We start from the raw sequence: 476 nt of genomic DNA on the forward strand, positions 1-476 counted from the left end.
CAAGGTGGTGGAGGTGCCCAGCCATGCCAGCCAGTCGGCCAGGTTCAACAAGCACCTGGACCGCGGCTTCAACTCCTGCGCGCGCAGCGACCTGTACTTTGTGCCGCTGGAGGGTCCCAAACTGGCCAAGAAGCCGCTGACCTGCTGGAGAAGGTGCGGCGCGAGGCCGAGCAGCGCGCGCGCGAAGAGAAGGAGCGCGAGCGGGAGCGCAGTGTGAAGCTGGCTCAGGAAGGCCGCGCTCCCGTGGAGTGTTCGTCCCTCGGAGCCGTGCCTCACCGCCCTCCGCTCGTGCCGGGCTGTGCGGTGGTTACGGTGCCCCCCTACCTGAAGCCTGACACCCCGGCCTTGTGCCCCCTCAGCGTGTAGCCCGGCCTCACGTCATGTCTCCCGGCAACCGCAACCACCCCTTCCATGTGCCCCTGGGCGCGGTGGACCCGGGGCTCCTGGGCTACAACGTCGCGGCCCTGTACAGCAGC

The 476-nt window shown here is 69.1% G+C and overlaps 1 pseudogene; it reads left to right on the forward strand.

Annotated features, from left to right (window-relative positions):
- The first annotated feature begins 4 nt into the window (after positions 1 to 4).
- Positions 5 to 473, forward strand: LOC110595613 (annotated as a pseudogene).
- The last annotated feature ends 3 nt before the right edge of the window (positions 474 to 476 follow it).

The sequence above is a fragment of the Carlito syrichta genome, unplaced genomic scaffold (genome assembly GCF_000164805.1).
Source record: "Carlito syrichta isolate Samal-C Ts95f unplaced genomic scaffold, Tarsius_syrichta-2.0.1 Scaffold88384, whole genome shotgun sequence".
NCBI lineage: Eukaryota > Metazoa > Chordata > Mammalia > Primates > Tarsiidae > Carlito > Carlito syrichta.